Source organism: Anser brachyrhynchus (assembly GCF_964034855.1).
Source record: "Anser brachyrhynchus genome assembly, chromosome: 19".
NCBI classification, from domain to species: Eukaryota; Metazoa; Chordata; class Aves; order Anseriformes; family Anatidae; genus Anser; species Anser brachyrhynchus.
This window is the reverse complement of record NC_137712.1, coordinates 11,018,757-11,035,466: the sequence shown is the minus strand read 5'-3', so window position 1 is coordinate 11,035,466 and position 16,710 is coordinate 11,018,757. Positions and strand designations below refer to the sequence as shown.

The 16,710-nt window shown below is 48.0% G+C and overlaps 1 long non-coding RNA gene across 1 annotated transcript; it reads left to right on the top strand.

Moving 5' to 3' along the window:
* Positions 1 to 2,743: 2,743 nt before the first annotated feature.
* Positions 2,744 to 10,066, top strand: LOC308180288. The gene is made up of 2 exons (XR_013940867.1): positions 2,744 to 4,646; positions 5,474 to 10,066. It is a non-coding gene; the product is annotated as an uncharacterized lncRNA (long non-coding RNA).
* Positions 10,067 to 16,710: the final 6,644 nt, after the last annotated feature.

Below are 16,710 nucleotides of genomic sequence, written 5' to 3'. Positions count from 1 at the left end.
GGTTAGCACCACTCAATTAAAAGGGTAATAATCTGCTGTCTGATTATCTTCAAGGATGAAACAGCACGAGGAATATTTGAAAATGTGAAAAGAATTTCAATCATAAGGTTTGAGTTCTGAGGATGAATCATCATTTGCCACCGAAATTTTGATTTTCAAAGTCACCACTTTATCCAGATTTTTTTTTTAAAAAAAGGCTGAATATTTGCTTCTCATTGCTCAACTCACATATGCAAAACATAGCAAAATATGGAGTGAATTCATTGTGTGTTCTTGAATGCTGAGTAATAAGTTTATGAGCTCCTTCCCCTATCAAAGGGCTTAAAAATTGCAGAGGGGTTGGGATCTCTCTCATATTAAATACAAGGAAATGTTGAGGCAGCCCCTCGTAAAATGGCCCTCTCTTCATACAAAAGTTATCCCAGCATGTTCCAGAGAAATAGCACAGCTGAAGTCTTTATATCCTTTAATACAATACAGATGGCCAGGGAGATGGAAAGTACTTTGTGCACGAGTGTTATGGGTTTGCAATGATAATTTTAAAATGCATAATAATACTTTTAAAATGAGACTACATCAATCCTTTCATGCCAAAATTTAAGACATGCATTCACTGAAGTGTAAATTACAGCCAAGGACTGACAACAAATTCCTTGGCTGTAAGCGATGGCCCCTCTGAAAGAAATGTAACAACAGAATAAGAGCAGAATAAGTAGCAAAGGGTTTTGTTTAGCTGTGTGCAGAAGCTTTCAAACAACTGGCTTCACAGTGATTTCAGCAAATGAAATTCACTTAACCTGATTCAGTCATCTTCCCCAAAACAAATGCTGACTTTTCTGGAAATCATAAACATCACCAAAGTGTTGAAATTTGAGAGCAGGTTTGCGGGATGCTTCTGTGTATCAGGAGTGAGTAAGCACGTGTATGAGCACTCTTGAATTAGAGAAGGGTCTAATTAGGAAACTGAAAATCTCATTTCTCTCTGTTCCAAAAAATGACAGGGATCTCATGCCATCACTATGGATGTCTCAGCGTGTGCCCTGTATAAGAAGGTCTGGACTGCAACAACTTGCTAAATATCAGTTCAGCTAAAGGAAACTTCTAAAGAACAAGTCTCATGAGGATCAGCTGAGGGAGTTTGGGTGTTTAGCTTGGAGTTAGAAGTCTCAGGACAGATCTTACTGTATTTTACAATAACCTTAAAGGAGGTTGTAGTGAGGTGGGGACCAGGCTCTTCACCCAAGCACCAGATGATAAGACAAGGAGAAATGGCCTCAAGTTGCACCAGGAGAGGTTTAGGTCAGATATTAGGGGAAAATTCTTTACTGAAAGGGTTGTGTGGCATTGGAATAGGCTTCCCAGGGAAGTGGCTGAGTGGCTGATCCCTGGAGGTCTTCAAGAAACATGTAGAAGTAGAACTTAGTAGCAAGGTTTAGTGGTAGAATTTAGTACTAGGTTAAAGGTTGGACTGTATGATCTTAGAGGTCTTCTCCAACCTGAATGATTCAGTGATTCTATGACAAGTCTTGAATTAACCTCATTTATCCATATAAAGTGTTTTGTGGATGAATTACAAAAAAAAAAAAAAAAAGAGTGGAAACCTCATTGTCATCCTTTCTATAAACAATAATAACCTCTTAAATAAGGCAGGGTTGGCAAGGCCATCTTCATCTTTTTGAGAAAAGATGCCTACACTCCCCAGAGACTCCCTCCAGATGCCTCCATTACAGAAAGCCATAACCTCCCAAAAGCTTTTTTGACCCCAACACCATTTTGCAGTGGGAGAAGTAACCCCAGTGGGATGAGGGGGACCCCAATGCCCTCCCCTTTTCCTGAGCAGCTGCCACCAGCAGGGACAGCTGGGGCATGCTGGCTGCATGAAATGGAGACCCCACCACAGAAATAAAAAAATAAAAATAATAAATAATAATAATAATAAAAAAAACACTCCAGCATTTGAGACAACCAAAAAGCTATGCTCCAATTTGCAAATTGTCCTGTTTGTGCTCCTGGGAGCTACCGGCTTCAGGGCAAAGCTCTGGCAGTGCCATTGTGTGCAGCCAAAGTTGCAGCTGCCGCCTGGTTTTGCTGCATCTGTGGTGAGCTTCCTGAACCAGGCATTGCAGCTCGACGGAGGTGTCCCACTGCCTGGCTCATGTTTTGGGGCTGATGGGCACAAATCAGAAACAAAGGCTGCTAGGAAAGCTGGTGCGCAGGGCTCCGTGCTCCTGTGTTCTGGAGTCACGGTGGGTAATTTAATAACAGCCTAGGCTGGAAGGGAGCCAAGAGGCACAGTGAAGCGAGACAGTCTCCATTTGGCTTATTAACTTCTTTCTTCATCCCAATGAGTTTTTCCCAAGAAAAAATAAAAAATCCTCTCTCTTATGGACCAGCATGGGGTAAGCAGATTGGAGGGCAGGCCAAGACCCACATGTCATGTTTCCTTTTGCTCAGAGAAACCCAAGCACCAGTGCTGGGGCTCCTTGGCCTCGTGCCCACAAGCACCAGCTGGCCCTAAGCTCTCCATAGGGACGTGTAGCTCTGGCCTGTCTCCTGCCTGCGTTTGGGAAGGGGAAATCAAGTACTACCTAAATAAAGCAAATGCTAATGAGTTAAAAGGGCTTAAATGGATTGTTTTCCTTTGCTTTCTATTTTGGTGCTCTTTTCTTGGAGAAACCGAGGATGCAGCAGCCTGGAGCTCTCCATCTGAGCAGTCTGCCCCCAGGTACTCAGACCTCATCTCATTAAAAGGGACCTCGGGAAAAGAAATAATAACTGCAGCATTCTAGATGGAGGATGTATGGAATCATCTAGAACACGGTGAAATAAACTTTACTTAAATCACTTGCCCAAAATTTCTGTAAGTTAATTAGATACTGGGTATCCTCTGCTCAAAGATAAATTCCCACAATGCCAAGCAAAGCACTGATGTTCGTGACATCAACCCATGGGCATGAGCTGTCTGGGGATCTCTGGTATGCCCTATCGGCAGCTATAACCTTTGTACAGGAGATGATGTTTAGTGGTTGTATTTTCTGGCTGTTTCTGGAAAGCGAATGGCATAATCCTCAACTCGGATATGACTGCTTCCAGCATAAACAAATCCAGGCCGGTTTTGGATTACAGATCTAGAGTCTGAAAGTATCATCATGCAGGATGTTTATTTGACTGTTTCCAACTTTTTTTATTTTTTGGTTTGTTTTCAGTATCTACATTCATCTGAAGCAGGACAATACAGTCTAATTCACCATTTTTTAAATACTTTTTTCAAGCTAAATGTCTGTCCCCTACTATTTCAGCATTTTTTGCTTCAGAAGTTGAGAAACAACCAACTTACTTAGAAATAACTAGTTTCCATTTAGGACATGACATTCTTCCAAGTTGTAATAAAGCCTAAGTATTCTATATACAGCAACCAGCACTGAGAGCATCTGTTATCTTTGGCACAGGTAGTCACACATTATAGCTGCTGTAACAATAGTCCACGTCCATCCTCAGGCTGGAAACATTTTCTTAAATGTGTTTACACATAGAGCATCTGACTTCAGTGTTTGGTTAGCTTCTCATCACTTAGGTGACGTTTCTCAGAGCGTGTAGGACAGTTGGATTCTATGAACTTGATTTCACATTGTACTGGCAGTTTCCCAGTGCTGTTGTGGGATTGCTGGTTGTGACGGCATATTGTCTTCTGACAGCATAGACTCCCCTGAGGATACGCAGGGACAGACTCATCATTCTGACTGCAAACATATCGCGTGCAGATATCTCCATCTGAGCTACGCATCCAGGCTCCCCTTAAAAACAGTGGAGAGGAAACCAGCTCAATGCCATAAATTCAAGGTATAAGATGATGGAACAGAAACGATTGCAGGAGATATTTGGCTTCAGCTGGAGTCTGTCTGTGGGCACTGGGTAAGATCAGTCCCATTTTGCCAAGTGTGATGGCTCAAAAGCCCACGTGTGCTTACAGCCATTGACGCTCTAGGTGTCCTTGCTCCAAGACTGGATGTTGCTGGACATAGCTGAGTCTGGTCTGGGGAAGGACATTGTAGGAAGTGTATTGTGAGAAAAGAAGAGTACGTTTTCCATACAGACTGATTTACTTCTGGGTATTTTCACCTCCTGAGATACATGGGATATTGGAGTCCTTTCCTGGCCATGCTGCATAGGGCAGCCTGGGAATCCCCATGGCTGCTTCTCTGTGGAGGGCCTGAGGACTCATCTCCAGCCCCCAGAGAAACCCATTGCAAGTTCACACGCCAGCAAATAGGTAAAGCATCTGCTAGGTGACTCATCACACTTAACAGATAGAGGCACTCAGTGCATTTTCCTTCTGGCCCCTTGTTGCCAGTGGCTTCTCTTGTTGATGGGATGAAATTTTCCAGGTGGGAACAGTTTAGATAAGCACACAGTCCTGGAAGGCACTTATGGCGGAGGTGAATCACTACTGCCACTTCACAACACCCAGCCCTGAAGACCAGTGCAGGCCATCAAGTGTACCATCAGCCACCCAGGGGAGGCCTCGGGAGAAGCACTTCAGCTCCCCTTGCTTTGCTCCGCTCCCGACTTGGGAGAAAACCCCCATACTACAGACCCCCTAGCCAGAAGACCCTGGAAATCAGAGCTGAGAGCCATCTTTGAAATATGTGTTTTTTCCACCCTCCTCCCCCATGAAAAAAAGCAGCTTTCTCAAAATATCTACTACAAACCTCTATGTCTGCTCAGATCTGCTTTCACTAACAAACCTACAGGGAGCGAAGCACCAGAATAGGGAACAAGTTAATTCAGTGCGTGCCCTCCTCAGCCCAGCATTACAGCAGCGCATAAGTATATTTTTGTCCTCTTCCTCTGAGATATTTTTAGCCGCTCAAGTGACTTGTGGCAGTTCCCTGAGGCCAGAGTGATTCATATGGTTTGGAAGAAGGGCTGCAGAGACAGAGCTGGATCTCTCTTTGGGAAGGGAGAGTCATCCCAATAAAATCAAGAGCTAGTTTCAAAGGCATACAGACTTTGAAAAATGGAGCGATATTTCCAGAATGAGTTTTTTTGGCTCTGGCTAAACTGGGGCTGTTGAATTTTCTGATTATTATATCATGGGGGGAGGGATTTACTTTTTCTGATGTTGGTGAAAGCGAGTGATTAATATCCCAGGCTGAGCACAGGCAGTGTGCAGTGCAAGACTGCACCGTGGAAACACCCCCTCTCCCCAGTCATAAGCATCTTTTAACCTTGCTCTGGGCTTCATATGTCATTTTTGTCCTGCCCCCCTCCCCTGCAGTCCATCCATACAGATCAGTACTCCTCCTCCAGACCTGTGACAAGTCAGTGCCTATATAGGGCTTGCAGAGGCTTTTTCAGGCTCTCCTTTGCAGCAAGTGGACTTTTCTAATATTTGTGAAGTTCAGATATCAAAGGGAGGTGGAGAACAGAACAGCTCTCCTGCTCCTCCAAATCTGTTTTCCCCTTTCCACAGGCACCCCCTAAGATCCTGTTCAAGAACTGCTTCCCTCTAGACTGATGAAAACCAAAGCAAGGAATTTCACATTAATCCATGGGAGATGAGGTGAGGTTGGTTCAGAAGAGAAGTCCTTCCTCTAGTCCTTCTTATTCCTGTACTTGGGAATGGGTAACTCCCCAGATGGACATAGGCCTCCCATTGAGCCCCTGTGAGGTGAGCTGAGTGTGGGCTGGAAGAGTATTTTGATGTTTTTCTGCTACCTGGAAGAACATTAGGAGGGAAGGTTGCCTGCCCAGCGTGTCACGGGAAGGGCAGTAGATAGCAAGCCTGTCCAGCAACTCATTGCAAGAGAGGGCAACTAATGGGACGACAATGAAGAAAAGAAAAGATCAGAGAGGGGAGCAGCAGCACAGGAAACAACCAGAACAAACTACCTTCAGCATCAGGAGTGCAGCTGATGACTGCTGCGAGATCTGAGGGCCGTGGGAAGAAGGCCTCCTGGCAGGAAGCATCTACAGAAGGTGGATAAGATCTTGAAGCCAAAAGGAGGATGAGAAAGCAAGGAAAGGAGACCCTTGGCCAGTGTTTGCTGTTTGGCGTAAGGGTCTGAAAGTTTTGTCTTTGGGATGCTCCTTGGGGCTGAAGCAGAAGCCCAGCTTCCAGCCTCAGTTCTCAGTTTCCTTGATCATGTGGATTCTTCTGGACTCCAAACCTCCCTCAGCAGCAGTGCTTTGTGGCCAGATAATTCCTGGCTGCTCTTGTATGTACATTGTTAGAGACTGTAAGTGACCCGGCTACACAGGGCAGTTCTTGATCAATGGGTCCTTCACGAGGTATTTTTGCAATGGACAGGAGCCAGCGAGATCATGTGCCCAGAAGTCGATTATCATCTTTTGCCGTCACAGGCTGGGACACGACAGTCAGGCTCCAGAAGTTATTTACAGCAAACCAGCCAAGCCCTTTGGCAAAGCAGCTGGTGAACTCCACCACCAAAGACTGAGTCCGGGATCTTTCTCCCCATGACCAGCACTGTAACAAAAAGAGCTTCTTCGAGTCTCATCTTGCCTGGGAATCAGCGTGAGCCCACCCTTGCTGTGCAGAGAAGAGGCAGGTCTAAGGTGTCCACACTCGCTTGGTCTGCTCCTGCTGCCAGCCCACACCACTGACTGCTCATCTCAGCCACGAAAGGCAGGGTGGGATGACGATAACGTGGGGAGATTGTCCTGACTTCTGCAGCCAGAAGAAAAGGCTGGTACCTGACAAATTTAGCTGTCACCAAGGAAGGGCAGGCACTTGCTCTGTGTCTTTACTGCAAAGGTTTCTCCTCCACAGATCAGGAACACATGGAAAAAAATAATCTGTTTTTCAGGTTTTACCCCAGAATAGCAATGAGCAGTGAAAGGTGACCATGAACTAAGACAATATTGATCAAACCCTGGGGACGTGCCAAGCTCTGCAGAGGAGGCACATGATGTTTAGCCACGTGTTATTAGGCACACAAACGTCTTCCAAGTGCAGCTGAGCCAGGACTAGAGAGTGAACCAGGCTGAGACCCTCCCCGAGGCCCAGGAGGAGCCACAAAGCAGGAAATGGAGCACATGGGAAAATTCAGCATAAAACCTCGCCACAGAGCTGTTCTGGGAGCGAGTTTCCCACTGGAGAGTGTGGTCACACTGGAACCAAAACTTTTCATAAGAGCAGGCCAAAATGAAATGTCTGATTTCTAATTTCATGCTTCTGCCAGGGCAGTTTCATTTGTAGTTTACAGGCTGTGCATTTCATTGATTTAAATTAATGGTTTAATAATAATGTCCTAATTCAAAAGTAATGCAACATATTAAATTTGATGCTCTGGACAGATGCTAAACAGTCTTGTGATTATATTAATGTCTATATTCTGATGTTAACAGAAAGAAACACCTCAGTGTTACAGAGTGGAAATCTGTTATCTGTTCTGGGGCGAATGCCGACATTTTGGGTTTTCCTTCAGATTTAGAACTTCACTCCGTCTTTGACTTATTCACACTTTCTGCTGTACAGAAGAGAGTAACTGAGGTTGGAAGGGATCTCTGCAGGTCTCTAGTCCACCTCCCTGCTCCAAGCAGGGCTGTATCCAAAGATGGATGAAGAAAATCCACAAAGATGGGATTTCCACATCTGCAGGACACTCTTCCAACCTCCTCCCTATTCCCTGTGGCAGCTTGTGCAAGAGATCTACAGAGAGCAAGCAAAGGGCACATTCAAGCAGCAGAGATCTGCTGGGAATGAGAGGAAGAGCTCATTTCCTGAAACATCAGTGTCTTGTGCCAGCCTGGATGCTGCAGGAACATTCCCATGGGATGGCATGTATGGCATAGAAGCTGTAGGACGCTGACATCCCTTGGAGATGGTTGGAGCAAGGTGGGATACCCATAGCATCCAAAAGTGTTGGACACATCTGTCCAGGAGGTTGAATTGCTTCTTAATTGTCCTAATAAAGCAACTGAAAACATCTCTTTGCCTTCCCCCACCCACAGGTGGTCTCAGCCCCAGGAAGTCTCTGCACACAGATGGGATCCTGCACACTTCTCCAGGGTGCAGTGGGCAGAATTTCATGGTGATTTTTGGTGCTTATAGACCACTGAGATTTATGAAGCTGTAATTACCATCAAGTGCCATCCAAGTATTGATGGTATTTTTGAAGCCTGCTGCAGGAGGCATGAGAGCACTGTGAGCCAGGGCTATTACTCCAGGCCATCATCTACAATCCGAAGGATTCAGGTGTCCAGTCTTGAAGAATTTCTCTCTTCTGGTTTAAACAGGACTAATCAGGTTCATCATCTATGCAGTTTCAGGGACAAGCTAATTAAAACAAAATGCACTGGCATGCACTCTTGCCCACAAGATTCCTCTAGATAAAACAATGTGCAACGTGCCTGGGTTTAATGCTTCAGGCTGAAAGACACAAAACAAATCATCACGTTGCTACAGGTAGGCAATGCACAGCATCAGAAAAATTGGCAGTTTAGATGCATTTTGAAGGGAAAATAGCTAACTTTTATTTGTGCTCCTCATGCTCTTGCAGAAAGATGCAGTGAAGAAAGATTTCTTACATTTATTTTCATTCATTGTGCCATGATTTTCCCTCCTTTTCTGATTGTTGTTTCTAAAGAGAAAATGGGTTAAAATCAAAATCATATCTTGGCTTAAAAAGAAACAATGAGACGGGGGACACTCCCGTCTACTGTCTACTCCCCAGCTTGGAGCCAAGCAGCTTTTCCGAACATCGTGATTTATGTAAGGCAACAAGAAGCCCAAACCACAAACCAGTCTCCTGGAATAAATTGCAAAGAGGATGAAGAGTAAGAGTCATTTGGAGGAAGAGCAAGATGGGCTGCCAGCACTCGGAAAAGGCAGAAGATAGCAAAAATGGACCCAGAAATGCCATGGGCTGCCCACAACGGGTTGAGCACCCATCAGGGTGGTGGCCTCAGAGCTGCTGGCAGGGCAGGGGGACCATCCCCTCCTCTGGAAGACAGGCCAAGGCTGATCACAAACACCATTCAAGGGCATCGTGTCAAGATTTGGAGCAAACACTGCTTGGCACAGTCCACAATCACAGCTAGTGTGCTTGCATCTAGGGCTGGCAAGATCTGGTTGAAAATCAACCTTTATTTTTGGCTGATGCTTATCGACAGTTATCATTTCTGGTCAGGTTCAGCTTCTTCCTGCTTTTCCAAGCTCCCAGACCTCAGATCCACCCCTTTGCCTCTGCTCCAGAGACTTATGGGATCGTTTGGGTCCATTTCACACCCCTTTTCTCTCTCCAAATCCCTCTTTCTCCTTTATCTCAGCCCTTAGATTTCAGTGAAGGAAAGAGGCTGAAACTTGAAGCAGTGGAAAAGAGGTAGAAATTTCACTGATGAAGTCCACAGCGTGAGATGTGCCCAGGGAAGCAGAGCAGCATAAAATCTGCATTTATTTTTTAGAAGTAAATGCTGCCAGCAGTCTGAGACATCATCTTCCTAAATACAGTACAAAGTATTGTTTGCATCCTCATGCATGTCCTACCTTTGCTCTTGCACCAAGCTCTGAGTTTAGAAAGCAGCAAACATCTCGCTCCCACCCTGAGTCTGCAGTGTGTTAGCAGAACCACCACGGCCAGCCCTGCATCCTACTCTCCAGAATAAGAGGTGCTCATCTCTGAGGCACTTGTCTTCTCCTCCACAGCCCAATAATTTTGAAGAAATAAGACCTGTAAAGAGCAGGGGTTGAATTTGTAGTCCTGGTGTGTCAATGTCCTTTCCTTTCCACTGTAATGTAATTTATTGCTTTATATTATTGTTATATATTGAATTATTATTATCGCCACTATAATGTTTATATTATGAAAGCTAAGTAGTTTAGGTGTTTATTATCTCAGCATTATCAGTAGTTTTTAGGCATGTTCTGGACCATTCATCAGGAAAAAAAATGGTAGAAGTGCCTATCTTGCTTGTGTAGAAAGCAGTCAGGGGCTATGTAAGAGGGGAATCATGATTTGCAATGATATAATGTTTAGGAAAAACGACATACTACTGTTGAAATACATAAATGTTTAGAATTTGTTTATCAAATAAACCGTGGAATTATAGTTGTTTGCTTTTAAAAGAAATAGAAAAGATTCCCACATCAAAAAAAAGTAATAATTCAGAATCATGGTAGGAAATATGCTGTGGATCATTAGTTAGCATCATGAAAAGCAGTGTAATTATATAAGAATTACAAGTAGTTTTGCTGAGAGAGATTGATTACTTACTTGCACCGAGAGGAAATGATTTCATAATTCCTCCTCTGGATGTTTCCCAGATTTTAAGGCATTATGGTTTTCATTTAGTTTTAATTGCCAGAGGAGCAGTAAGTGAGCAAAGATGTACGAAAGGGGCTTTCTCCACGCGTTAGCAGTTCTGTGCTTGGAAAGTCAGCTCCAGGCACCGCCGAGAGCACCGCACAGCTCTGAGCACACAGGGCTGAGCAACATCCTGACAAGGCAAGCAGCTTGCTACGGCAGCCCCAAACCCGGGATTACTCACATATCACCACTGGTGCCTTACAATATGCATCATTCAAGTTCTTTCCTGGGATTTTTTTTTTTTAATGGGAATTGAAGTATCCAGTGGAATCCTTGGCATTCATGTCTTTAAGTAATTTATGCCTCCATCTTTATGTGGAGAAAAAGGCACTGATGGGAGCACAAGCTGTGACATGGGAGCGTCAGCTTGATCCCTCATCAGAGATGCTGTTTCCAGTTTCGTGATGGCAGAGGAAGATTTGCCCTCATGATACATGGGATGCAGGAAGAAAACATGAAATTGCAGAATTATATTGCTGCTAAAACGGTCTCCTTGATTATAAAATAAAGGATTAGGGTAAGGTACTGGGAAGTCTGCAGTTTCACAAACACGCTGGAGTGGTACAAGATGCCTAAAACTGGGATCCTTACAGGAACTGGCTGCTTTGGCATCACGTCCCATGCTCCTGGGATGCCTCGCCAGTCCCCCCATTCCCTATGGGACAACACCTTCAGAGGCAGGGTTTGGGAACTGGGCTAGATATTTGTCACCTCCTCCTGCCTGGGGCCTATATTCACCCAGCCCTGTGGCCACTGGGACATCCACGGGCCACATCGGTCACGCAGCATCACCTGTGCATTGCACAGGGTGCTCAGCTGGAAGCAGTGACATGGAGCAAGTGGCTCCCTTCTCACTCCTGCACCTCTGAGCAGCCCCATGAAATGTGCCCAGCACCAGACAGGATGAGGCCAAGCAGCAATAGGCTCCGTGCACCACTGCGGGGACCCATGGGGACAGCAGCAACAGCCTCAGCCCCACCGCCACCCACTTGTTGCTGCCACCCACATGCTTACACCTGAGCTGAAGGATTTCCAAAAGCCTTTCACAGAAGGAATCCAATATCCTGAGCAAGACCAAAACATCCATCTGCTCTGCTCAGCACCACAGTGCAGCTGATGCCCACCAAGAGCTCCCATGGAAGCAGGGTGGTTGCAAAGTGGAAGTCAGGCAGGGTATGTGCCTCTCTGCTCTGGCCTGCTGGGGCTGCAGGAGAGGCTCAGTCCCTGGTTTTTGCGTCTGCTGTGGCCAGAAAGATGCAATGACTCACAGTCTAGCAGCCAGCTGGGAAATTACCATCAACACAAGCCAGGGTTATGGTGTAAGCAAGCAAGCATCTATTATTCCCAAGAGTCAAATAGGAGCAACACATTCAGAAACGGTATAAAAGAGATAGCAGAAATTAAAGGAAAACAGGCTTGGCTCTACCAAGATGAGCCAAAGGTTTCTTTCATTCTCCTCTGGGCTGCTGTGCACCAGCACGTGGCCAGGGCTCCTGTGCAGACTTTCTGCTTTCACGCTTGTGGATGCTGAGCAGGATTAAGATTGTTTGTTTGCCTTTATATAAAGTCCCTTTTCTGAGATGAGTGAATAAAGACTTAGGAAATGTCTTCCCACATCCCCTAGGGATAACTTGTTTCCTTGATTAATTAGGAGATGTTTCAAGCACTGCTCCCTGCCTTCAGGCATCCAGCTATGCTTCACTAGACACATCAACAAGCTGGCTGGAAACATCCCTCTCCACCTGAGTGACCACGTTCATGCTCCACTTCCAGCCTTTCCCCACCTTTCACACACAAAAATTGTAACTCAGCAACCACACTTCGTGCACTCCTGCTGATAGGACTAAACCTGAGAGCTCCTACAGTCCGGAGGTCAGCCCTGAAAGCACTCGCTCGCTCTGGGGACCTGGGGTGACAGCTCTGACTCTTAGCCCCCCTCTGGCGGGTGCCATGGTGCTGGCACTTCATTATTTCAGGGCAATGGCATTTCACTGTGCATCCAGTTAGCCAGGACTGCAGGGCTCCCAGGGCCACCTCTTCCCCCAGTCCTGAGCAGGAGATGAATTAACCCTGTGGGAGCCCCTGAGACCAGCAGCGTAGCATTAAAGGCTCCAGCCTCCTTTCCAATCCACAGACGACATCCATCACTGCCCCCACACCCCCCCCCCCCCCCCCCCCGCAGTGAATTCCTCAGGCTGTGCACATGCTGAGGGAAGAAATATTTCCTCTTGTGTGTTTTAAATTTATTGCCCATTCATTCCAGGAGAGCCCTTCTGCTCCTGTCAGAAGCAGGATGGCAGGATGGACCAAGCCACCTCCAGACTCTGACCTGCCTCAATAACAACTTCTCCAGCTTTCCCTGTTGTCAAACAAAGGACACTGTATGGCAGCACCCACAGCCCAGCAACCTGGAGTGGGGGTCAAGTGCTTGGACTTGGGAACCAAGTTCTGTTTGAGACATGTTAGAGTACCTAAACAGCCATGACCCAGCCCGGGGCTCCTGCAGTCCTGATCTGAAGATGGAATTCAGGTAGGACAAGCCAGGCCATCTCTGAAGGCACTAGATGCCAGTGTCCATGTGCATGAACCACAAGCTGAGCCCCAGCTATATGGCAGGAAGGGCAGAAACATAGACCCCGGCCTGGACACAGCTCCCCAGATGACCTTTGCCAAGATCTGTACCTAATGTAGGCAGACCAGATGTAGAGTGATCATCAAGGAGCTGCTGAAGCCTCGCTATGCAGGAGCCCAGCCTCTGCAACCATTGATCCCTTCCAGCCTGTGGGCTGCAGGAGGAGCAGGCGATGTGGCATTCAGATCCCAGGGAAGACCCTGCCCTGTGAGGGCGGCCACCTCAGGCACAGGGAGCAGCGCCCGAGCCATTCGCCTTAACTGCAGGGTGGCTGATCTCCGGTGGCTCTATCGCCACCCCAGGTCTCACCCTGGACGTTTTCCTTTCTGCAGAAGTGGCCTCTCGCCAGGGCCTCCGAGGAGGGAGCGCGTTACTCTGCTCCCCCAAGGACAGAGCAGGGGTGGTTTTCCTATCCCGGCCTTACTTCCCACCTGTTATTTTCCATTTCGCGGCGCAGCTTCTTCCCCAGCCTGGTGTGAAGGTCAACTGGCGAGGTAGAAAGCAGCACAGAAACATCCACCAGGCAAAACAGCCTGGTGCAGGGGCACCTCCAGGCACAAATATCCCCGGCTGAGGGCAAAACATGGCAAAAGCAGGCTGCCCCTATCCTGATGGCCACAGATCACCTCACAACTGACAGAAGATAGCTTAGTACGGCCTATTCTGGCCATCAAACCAACCAGAAACCTCCAGGAAGGAGAATGGCCAAAATCAGAGCCCCAAGGGTGGGGATGAGCTGGGCTTCCCCCGGCTCACACCCAGCACCAGGTTCAGATCAGGGGACACTGGAGCTGGAACCTGGAGGAAAGACTGTCCCAGAGAAGCACCCCAACCTTTGAGGGGAAACATCTGCTCTTCTGGGGACAAGCAGCCACGAGGCAGATGCTGTGGGGCTGTGGTCTCACGGACCCCTGGGCTCAGACCCCTTGCACCAAGGCAACATCACCAGCCACGTCCCTGAAAGCCATCAAGCCATTCATCATCCCTTCCAGAGAAAAGCAGACCAACAAACAAAAAACTCCCTTCCCTCCAGAGCTAACCTATCAACCCTGGGCCCAACAGGGATACTTCTGTGGATTTTACTGGTAGGGTCAGATCTGGGTTCAGCTGGAACTTGGACAACAGCGTGATGGTGCTGGGACCTGCTGAGCCAGTAGAGCACAATGACAGGATCTCTTTGTCTGCTGGAGCATTGCTGGAATCAAAGGATGTTTACCCAGCTTGTGGGGGATCACTTGATTGGAAAGTACATCCCCAGAGCTCCAGTCATGCTTGTCTGCCTGCCAGCTCTCCCCACCTCCTCCAGAGCCAGAGCCCTGACCACATCTAAGCCTCCCAGAATAGTGCAAGACTAAGCAGATTCATACAGATAACAGCTCAGGCAATACTTTAATTTTTTTTCTGCTCTTTTGTTCCTCCAGCCACTGTGGCGGACCCCAGCTTTCAGTGGAGATGTCATACAGACATCTCGTGGAAGGAAGTCACCACTGGAGGAGCAGTCACTCACCAAAACTGTTCATAGCAGGAGCAGGTTTACCAGCACACAGAAAATGTGGGGAGAAGTTGGATGGCACAGCTGGGAACTCATGAGAGGTGGTCTCATGCTGCCACGTGGCGTACCTGAGAATCCAGGGTCAACCTGTTCCTCCAGCAAAGAGGCCAAGTCTATGTTAAATCAACTTGACCACGAGCCCATACAGCCCAAACACCCACTGCTCCATTTCTGACTTGTAAATAAAAGCAAAACCTGCTTTTATCATCCTGTCAGTCTGCCTTTCTTGCTCCAAGGTGCACGCTTTCCCAGGAAAGTCATCTCTCCTGACACCACTGCTGAATGGAGGTTGCAAGGAAGGGGCTGGTTGCTGCAATGTGTTGTTACTGCTGCAGGAGATTTTACATACGTCCTTCTGACTGCAATGGTCTGCTGTCACAGCAATCAAAATGAATTGGAAAGCTCCACATGGCAGAGTAAATTGGGCTGTATATCAGACAAAAGGTTAATGCATCTATGAGAAGACCATGCTTTGCAATTTAATAGCCCCTTTCATCTGCAGAGTTCAGAGTACTTGAAAGTGTTTATAAATAAGCCTGCCACATCTCTCCAGAGGAGACTTAATTCTTTTTTAAGGTTGGCCAACTGCACAGGAGAGAGTTGAGAAACTCAGCAGAGATCTGAGTGTGATGCTGGGAGCAGAGACCCCATCTCCTGCTGCTCCGGCCCCTGTGGCAGAGCCAGTGCCCCATGTCACCTCATCGCCAGACTGGGGACTGACAAAAAGGGCATCTCCCAAGGACTTTCACGAGGACCACACAGCCTGGTTCCAGAAGGTATATTCCTCACCTTAAAGTACGTTTATGGGATTTATGGGATATCCGTATCTCATGTTTTCTGCATGCCCCTTTCCCAGTGAACCAGCCTCCCTCATGGAGCAGCACAGAAAACAAAACCACAGGGTACCCAAAAGTCTCCAGACAACCAAGGCCAGCAAGCACAGAGACAAGGTGATTTTGCCTGCTCTGAGCATGGCTGCGGTCCTGTTTTCCAGGATGCTGCCTGATTCGACAGAAATGCCAGGAAATAATTTTTAGCTGCCCCAGTGTTTAAGGGCACAACAAGCGTGGGAGCTGCAGGATCCCGCGGGAGGCAGCGGTGTGGGACGTCCTGTGCTGGGCCAGCCTTCTCCTGGACGTGTCCCTGTGCCACCCGCAGCAGGCGCCCAGATGCCTTTGGCTGCTCTCACTGCAGAGAAAATCTCCCAAATCACGGCCCAGGGGCTGCAGAAGACACAGGTCCCTCCTGCCCTGCAGGACTCCAAAAGCAACCAGGGTGGGATGGTGCAGCCCCAGCTGGTAGAGGGGCTTGGGGAAGTGCCGGCTCTGTCCCCTAAGGACTTTGGGGTGTAGGTAGAAAGGAAGAAGGGAGAAACTGCTGCTTTTCCCACCCTTGGGACCAGCCAGGGATCAAACCAGGACATGCACATTGATTTGAAATCCCAAAAGCAAGCTGCAGAGACCTGACCTGACACCCTTCCACACCTCACACCAGCTGGTGGCCCAGGTCCCCAGCATGGTGTGCCATCGCCAGAGGGCACCCCCAGCTCCTTTTGCCACTGCCCACACCACTGCTGTAGAGCTGTGCTCAAGGAAACATCAGCAGGAAAGGCTGCAGATTCCAGCTCCCTTGCCCACACGTTGTGAGACCCTTGGTTTAGAGGGACTAAGAGAGCCCTGCCAGGCCCCACCAGTCAAGTCCAGGGTGCCCACACCCACCGCATGCAGCACTCAAGGGGCAGCAGAGAGGGGGGTATACATTCTGCAGCCTCCAAAAAAAAACCCACCATCCCTCACCAGGCTTGGCTGTTGGGCCCTTCCTGCATTTCAGGTCCTTCTGCCTCCCACCACAGGTTGCTACAAGACATCCCAAGGGGCAAGCACCCAGATGTGGCCCCAGGTCTGGGCAGGGAGCGAGGTCTGGCCAAGCCAGGAAAGAGGCTCCAAAGGGCTCTCCAAACCTACAACCACCCCTGAAGGAAGCACGGGATGGCTGAGCCCCTCCAGAGGGGCTGGACATCTCCTCAAGGAAAAGACTAGGCAGTGGTGGGTAGGTGGGCTCCAACCCACCAGCGTCCACAGCTCTGCCCTCTCCCAGCTGGCCACAGAGGCAGCACCAGCGGATGGGAACAGACCCGGGGACAGCAACTGGTGGAGAGGAAACCACCTCCCGTCCCGGCAGCCTTTCCTGCCCTTCCC